The sequence below is a fragment of the Pinus tabuliformis genome, chromosome 4_1 (assembly GCF_031772625.1).
Source record: "Pinus tabuliformis cultivar Carrire ecotype Pingquan chromosome 4_1, CPIR1, whole genome shotgun sequence".
Classification (NCBI taxonomy): domain Eukaryota; kingdom Viridiplantae; phylum Streptophyta; class Pinopsida; order Pinales; family Pinaceae; genus Pinus; species Pinus tabuliformis.
The window spans coordinates 179,917,817-179,925,085 of NC_142303.1; the positions used below are offsets into that span (position 1 = coordinate 179,917,817).

At 38.7% G+C, this 7,269-nt stretch overlaps 1 pseudogene across 1 annotated transcript; it reads right to left on the minus strand.

Annotated features, from left to right (window-relative positions):
- Positions 1-272: 272 nt before the first annotated feature.
- Positions 273-6,820, minus strand: LOC149174793 (cysteine-rich receptor-like protein kinase 6 pseudogene; annotated as a pseudogene). The gene is made up of 3 exons (XR_016258310.1): positions 6,276-6,820; positions 967-1,117; positions 273-638 (listed from the first exon to the last, which is right to left on the minus strand). The product of XR_016258310.1 is annotated as a cysteine-rich receptor-like protein kinase 6 pseudogene (transcript).
- Between the last annotated feature and the right edge of the window lie 449 nt (positions 6,821-7,269).

Consider the following 7,269-nt stretch of genomic DNA (forward strand, 5'->3'; position numbering starts at 1 on the left):
ATTCTTATAATAACAAAAAATCAATAATACCTCAAAATTTCAAAAACCTAATTATTATAGATCAATAAATATAATAAATAAAACTATGTTTACATCGATAAATATAACTTAGGTCTCTGTGTGTTTGCCCAACAGACTTATCCCACATACAGCATCTTGGCAACTTGCACTTAAATCTCTTCCATTCCTTGCTTCATTAAACATGCTATATACTAAATTAATGATAAAGCATTCCCTGCAATCTCTCTCTTGCTTGAACCGCAGGTTTTGCATTACCTAGTTACAAAGTCACTAATGGAATCATTGGCGTTAGATGCATTAGCCGAACGAGTGTGAGCGGATGACACAGAAGAGGATGTAGTTGCAGACGCATGTGGCAATCCAGAACTGGTGATTTTGGTGGTTTGGGAAAGATAAGAACTCACAAAATCAGGGTTTGTGGGATCCGGTAAGTACGTCATGGAATCAGTTGAAAGCATCAAAGTGACCGTAGACATCGCTGGACGAAGATGGGATTCGGTTTGTGTACACAAAAGTCCAATCTGAACGCATTTCAACGCTGGCTGCTCATCGCACGTTTCAATTATGGCTGGATCAATCAGTTGCACAATATTTCCTCCATCGTATGATCTCCATGCCTGCATTAACACAACGGGTTCGTCATTATGATAAGACATATATATATATATATATATATATATATATATATATATATATATATATATACACTTCTGACGTATCCACATTAAGATGGGTTGTGAAATCCGAGCTAGCGTATTTTCTTTCCCTAGATGTTTTATAAATGAATTAAAAAATTGTTTCTAAGTATGTGATTTAATGGTTAGGTAAAGAGATTTGGTTTTAAAACAAAATAAACTTAAAAAAATTAATTGGGTTAAAAAACCTAACTTGATTAAATTAAAATAAATATACTCAATTGAAAATACAAGAGAAACTGTATCTCACCCATCCTAAAAGAATCTGCATTTCAGGCGACAGATTGTAATCTGTGTTCTTTCTTCCCGAGATAATTTCCAAGAGAAGAACGCCAAAGCTATAAACATCAGCTTTCATAGATAATTGTCCCCGCATAGCATACTCTGGTGGCATATACCCGCTGCATATCCAATGAAAAATGTCAAAGATTACATATTGCGGCTAAAAAAAATAAAACTGTATAAGCATCAGTTATGAGCAAAGCAATTGTGGTTGTAAATCTTAGAAAGTAAAAGCTTAACTGAAAATGCAATTCTTGAAAAAGAAAACAAAGATGCATAAAGTACAATTACAATAGTGTCAAAGAAAACAAAGAAAGAATAAAAAAAATTGATTCTACAATATTAGTTTTAGAATAAATACATAAAAGCAACTAAGTTAAGCTTAGTTGTACATGCAATAACTAAAGCTAACTAAAGCTAAGTGTGCTTTATCTTATGTTAATGTGTACATGTGCCACATGCAAGCAATAAGTTAACTGGAGCTAATCTAGGTGCATGTACACCAACACAGCTAGTCTAAGTGCATGTACACCAACACAGCTAGTCTAAGTGCATGTACACCAACACCCCCCCTTAAGCATAACTTAGGTGAGTGTGATGCAAAATGAATGAGTCCCGGCAACACGGCCATTTTAGGTACCCATATACAATGCATAAAAAGGAGGAAAGAGGGAAAACCCAGTGGGAAGAAAACCCCCCTCAAAATATAATGCAAAAGTAGAGAAAAGACAACTGCTAGGCAGTCGTGTCCTTCACCCTGAGACGATCTCGCAGGAATCGAAACTTCTGCTCAGTGAAAGTCTTGGTGAAGATGTCAGTAATATGCTCGGAACTAGGACAGTACTGAAGATCGATGATCCCATCATGAATGAGTTCTCTAATGAAGTGCATGTGGATCTCGATGTGTTTGGTACGCTGCCGCTGCACTGGATCTCTGCAAAACTTTAGCGTACTTTGATTATCGCACCAGATGACAGTTGGATGATGGACACTAATCCCAAGCTCAGATAGGAAATGTTGTAGCCAAATTTCCTGAATAGTGGCATTGACTGCTCCTCTATACTCGGCCTCTACTGATGATAAAGCAATGGCAGCCTGCTTCTTACTTGACCAACAAATTGGGCCGGATCCCAAACTAAGTACATAACCGGAAGTAGACTTGCGATCAATGGTGTCGCCAGCCCAGTCTGAATCTGTGAACCCGATGAGATTCAAAGAACAATTGGCTGCATAATGAATCCCATAGGTGATTGTCCCCTGGACATATCGAAGGATGCGCTTTGCAGCATTCTAGTGTAACTCATGTGGCTCCTGCATGTATCTGGAAACTGCTCCGACAGCATAGGAGAGATCAGGATGGGAGTGAGTGAGATAAAGAAGACTTCCCAATGGTGTGTCTTTGCCATTCTCAAGCTTTATCCCTGATAAGAAAGGTGTGGCTGCTGGCTTGCAGTCACTCATGTGAAATCATGCCAAAAGATCTCTGGCATATTTTGGTTGAGAAATGGTAATCCCAGAATCACGCTGATGGATCTCTAGTCAAAGGAAGAAATTTAGCAAGCCCATGTCTGTCATAGAAAACCGCTTATGCAATGCAGTTTTGATGTTAGTAATGACAGAAGCTGAACTACCCGTTATCAAAAGATCATCTACGTAGAGTACTATGATCAACAAGGAGTCAATTTTCTTTAGAAAATAAACATTGGAATCAGATTTGCAGCGTACAAAATTTTGAGATAACAAATAAGAATCCATCTTTGCATACCATGCTCTAGGTGCCTACTTGACGCCATAGAGAGACTTCTTTAGTTTGCATACTAGAGATGAATTATGCATGTATCCCGGTGGCTGCTCCATGTAGATTTCCTCCTCGAGATCACCATGAAGAAAGGCATTCTTCACATCCATATGATGCACCTCCCATCCTCTTGCTGCTGCAATGGAGAGAGCTAGCCGAATGGAATCCATTTTTGCCACTGGAGCAAAAGTCTCATCATAGTCAACACCATGTACTTGCTGAAAACCTTTTGCTACCAATCGTGCCTTATATCGACTAACTTGGCCATTTGATGCTTTCTTGGTCCGGTAAACCCACTTGCATCTCACAAGTTTGCAATTTGAAGGTAGCAGAACCAAATCCCAAGTTTGGTTCTCAATGAGAGAGTTATATTCCTCATCCATGGCGGCTTCCCATTCAGGATGCCCATTTGCTTCTACATAAGTTTGTGGATCAGATCCATGCATCATATAAGCATGCATGGGCATGGATGGCTCCATAGCTAAGAGTGCTTGTGGATCTTCCTCAAACAGAGGGATAGAGGCAGGATCATCAAGGATATCACTCATGCTGCGCCATTTTTGTGTTGAAGGTGGTCGAGAATCTTCCGAACTACATGTAGAAGTATGATCTCGATGTTCAACAACTGGTGGTCTAACAGGGGTCACAGGAAAAGACTCATCTTCATCAGAATGCTGGTCTGAAGTTTCATCTGCATACTCATCAATGAGTGGTGATGAAAATTTGGTAACAAGTTCATATACTGGTGCATGCGAAATATCTTCGTCAAACTTTACACTCCTTTCAATAAAGAGCTCTTCAGTGTGGATATCAAGCAATCTGTACCCTTTGACTTCATCAAAATATCCAACAAACATGCATGCTTTGCTTTGAGGCTCCAAAGCCTTTCTCTTCTTTGGAGGAATGCGGGCCCATGCTCGAGATCCAAAAATGCGGAAATGACTAACTTCAGGTTGCATGCTAGTCCAAGCCTCAAAAGGTGTTTTTCCAGTAACAGATTTATGAGGAGATCTGTTCTGGATGTATGAGGCACAATTAATAGCTTCGGCCCACAATTTCGACGGAAGAGATCTTGCATGCAACATGCAATTAGCCATCTCTTTCAAAGATCGATTTTTCCTTTCAGCCACGCCATTTTGCTGTGGAGTGTAAGGAACTGTATGCTGCAACTGTATGCCTGCTTCATCACAAAGATTCTTGATATCTTTGTTGACATATTCCGTCCCATTATTTGTGCGGAGTATTTTGATGCGTTTTCCAGACTGATTTTCCGCATGCGCTTTGAAAATCTTTAAATGTTGAAAAACTTCAGACTTGAGTTTCAAGAAGTAAACCCAAGTGAATCTCGTGTAATCATCTATAAATGACAACACATATCTTGCTTTGCTCATTGAAAGCACCGGAAATGGACCCATGAGATCACTGTGTACAAGTTCCAAAGGTGAAGAGGCTCTCCATGCATGCCCCTTCTCAAATTTTTCTTGTGGATGCTTTCCAAGAGCACATCCATTACAAACACTATCTGAAAATTCAATGGTTGGCAATCCTTTGACCATCCCTTGCTTACTAAGCTGTTGCATATATCTGAAATTCAAGTGCCCAAATCTCTCGTGCCAAATCCTACTTTCTTCATTTGCATGCGTAAGTAGCAAAATAGAATCTGATTGAGGAACAAAAACAGAAAATGTATACAGACGAGATTGATCATTTACCTTGCCAGATGCAATCCTCAAATTGGTTTGCATGTCATAAATGCTCACGGAATCTGGGGTAAATTCCACTTTCCTTCCGCTGCCTGTGTGTGTCATCTGATACACTGAGAGAAGATTCACAGAAAGCCTTGGAATATGCAAGACATTTTCAAAACTTCCATCTTCGAATTGCACTCTTCCTTGTCCAGTTGCTGCAACTGCAGAATTATCCCCCATGAGAATGGGAGGACCTGAGTATGCATGTAGAGAAGAAAAGGATTCCTTTGAAGAAGCCATATGATGTGAAGCTCCTAAATCGATGATCCATTCTTGTGGTGCAGAATGAAGAGCAATCAATGCATGCCCGTTACCTCTTGGATCTGGTGCTTTTTCTCCAGATTTCTTCTTAGCATTCTCAGGAATGTGGTCTCCAAGATTGTGTTGCGGAGTGTCTGCGCCATAAGATCTATAGTCTTCTTCATGCATGCAGATTCAGGATGAAAACCATAGTGGCAATAATTGCACATTGATTGCCCTTTCGTTCCTTTCCTTTCCTTTGAGCCAGATGATCCATTAGGGGGTTTGGGATGTCCTCCCTTTCTTGGATCAGGATCCTTCTTCCCTTTTCCTTTCTGATGGTCTTTGGAATTTGCCTTTCCTTTTGCATGCACAGTAAGTGCATGCGCTTTGGAATTTTTAAGTGTGCCCATTTTGATGAGCTTATCTTGCTCATGCATCAAAGACTGAATAAAAGAATCCAGTGAGGGCATCTTCCAAGCTGCACCAGTTGCAGATCTGACTGTGTAGAATGTAGAGACGAATACTGCATACTCTGGACCAAGTTTTGATAAAACGGAAAGAATCAACTGATTTTCTTGCTTGGATTTGTCGATCCCGCATCCTTTCAGCTGAACCAACAAGGCTTTATACCTTGTGAAAAAATCTTGAATGTTCTTAAAGTTTCTCGGATCTAATGAGTTTAACTCATTTTCGAGAATGTGACCTTGCATTTCATCCTGTTTTCCAAACAATCCTTCCAAAATTTTCCATACTTCATTTGGAGTTGAACATGATTCAACATGAAATAGCAGTTCCGGAGAAATAGATAAACATAGGATGCTGAAGGCCTCGTCCATGCGATTGAAATATCTTGTTTTCTCCATTGCCGATGTTGGTTCAACTTCCGTTTCCATGGTTATTTGAAATAAGCCTCTACTTCTGAGATGAAGTTGAATCTTTGGCTTCCATTCGAAATAATTATATGGAGTGAGAATTGCCGATTGTGGAAACTCCAATTTAGACTCCATTCTTTGTTGTTGCTTCAATCTTCTGAACCTGCAAATAAAATTGCTTGTGCTCTGATACCATGTAAGATTTTTGAGATACACAGATCTAGATTTGCAAAACAATAAACAAGCTTGCAAGAGAAGGAAGGAAGCGAGCAAGAATTGAGAAAAGAATTAAAAAAATTGATTCTACAATATTAGTTTTAGAATAAATACATAAAAGCAACTAAGTTAAGCTTAGTTGTACATGCAATAACTAAAGCTAACTAAAGCTAAGTGTGCTTTATCTTATGTTAATGTGTACATGTGCCACATGCAAGCAATAAGTTAACTGGAGCTAATCTAGATGCATGTACACCAACACAGCTAGTCTAAGTGCATGTACACCAACAGATGGCATAAAGTACAATTACAATACTGTGAATCCTTTTGAAATAAAATCAGCATGAGTAAAGCATATGCATTGACAGTGTATGAGAGCGATGTTGTATTGAAATCTTACTAAGCTCCAGCGACAACTCTTGTGCTGATGTGAGTTTCATCTTCAGGGAAAAGTCTTGCTAAGCCGAAATCTGCTATCTTTGGATTCAGTTGTTCGTCCAACAACACATTGCTTGCTTTAATGTCCCGATGAATAATCCGCCGCGGAGAATCCTGGTGAAGATAGAGAAGCTCGCGAGCTACTCCCATTATGATGTTGTGATGCTTCTGCCAATCAAGCTTTTTGCGTTTGTTTGGATCTGTATTTGTGAATGGGATTAAAAATAAGTGTTCTTTGAACATTAATGTTTGGTATGTATTTTAAAAAATAAAATGGAAGTCACTTACCGAATATGATTGTATCAAGGCTCTTATTGGGTAAGTACTCATAAACTAGCAACCTTTCGGATTGTTTGCGCAACATCCTAGTAAATTCACAAGATTTCTATGTTGAATTTTGGCAACAAGTTTAACTTCATTGAGAAATTCTTTCCTCCCTTGCATAGATTTTAGAGACAGTTTTTTCACAGCGATTTGTTTTCCACCCTGAGTAGTTCCCTGAACGGTTCAAACAAGGAAAAAATTCCGTATGAAACTTTTGTAAAGCATTTAAACTTAATTGCCTGTGTGCAATATATTTGTTTTCAGGCTAGGAATCTGCATCCAACGGTGTTTAGTGCGATGAGAAAACCCCATTTTCATTATAATATAAAACTATAGAAATGACAAGTGGTAGCTTTCTTAGCGCATGTTACCTTATAGACAGGACCAAAACCTCCCTCTCCGAGCTTGTTACCATCATCAAAATTTTTAGCAGCAGCTATCAATGTTTCCATTGTAAATACTATGAGTCGATCACGATTGATTAGTGTGCTTTCCTCCTCATGTCCTGTATAATGAAAATACAGAGTTTTAGAAAATATAAAAATAAAAATAAAATTTTATATTTTGTTAGTTTACCATGACAATGACACTGTAATATAGCGCTGTATTAAATACACAATATATAATAAGTA